The sequence below is a fragment of the Morone saxatilis genome, unplaced genomic scaffold (assembly GCF_004916995.1).
Source record: "Morone saxatilis isolate NCDOM2014 unplaced genomic scaffold, NCSU_SB_2.0 Contig22, whole genome shotgun sequence".
Taxonomy (NCBI): Eukaryota; Metazoa; Chordata; class Actinopteri; family Moronidae; genus Morone; species Morone saxatilis.
In genome coordinates, this window is record NW_023339785.1 from 7,907,066 (window position 1) to 7,907,789 (window position 724).

General features: G+C 40.5%; 1 protein-coding gene across 1 annotated transcript in view; it reads right to left on the reverse strand.

Annotated features, from left to right (window-relative positions):
* The window catches only part of maea (macrophage erythroblast attacher, E3 ubiquitin ligase), an 11,841-nt gene that overhangs the window by 6,887 nt on the left and 4,230 nt on the right, over positions 1–724 (reverse strand). The window lies entirely within an intron of this gene.

A 724-nucleotide genomic window follows, 5' to 3' on the forward strand; every position in this document is an offset into this window, starting at 1 on the left:
GTACACTGTGAAAGAATTATTGAAAAACAATGCTGATTTCAACTTTCAACATCTAACACAGAAATAGAATTTTCTTTCTTTCTCTCGGTATGCAGACTGACCTCCTGAGGTTTTAAACTCCAATTACTGTACAAAACTTAGAGGCAAGTCCTTAGCAGGTCTATAAGGAAATAAACTTCCCAGGAGTTTTGTCGACAAAAACATTTGACAGGGCTGAAACGAGCAAATCGATAACTATAAATCATTGTTTCCTCCACATAACTATATACAGCGCGCTGTGTTTAACACAGATGACTATTACTGTAACACAACACATTTTGGAGAGAGAAAATAGCAAAGTGCGAAGAGAAGAGACAGGCCAGTGCCCAACGTGGTCAGTGTGGTCATTTCAAGCTGAAACTAAATAAAAACTCTAGCACGATAGCAGCAATGCTTCACTGTAAAAATCAGTGAAAAACAGGGACTTTGTGTTTCTTTTTTTCCATGGCAGCAAACACAACACCCAGCCTTTTAGTAACCATTATACAGCAACCTGAACTCATCTACACACTGTATGGCGGACTAACGTAATGTTACGACCCCTCACTCAACAGAAAAGCTCACTCCACACGACAAACGGTCACAGGTTGTCACAACCCTTCTTATAGAGGGCTACATGGTACCACAGGTGCAGTGAGGCTGAGGGTCGAGGAACATCATTTACTTAAGTACTAATATCCCACTT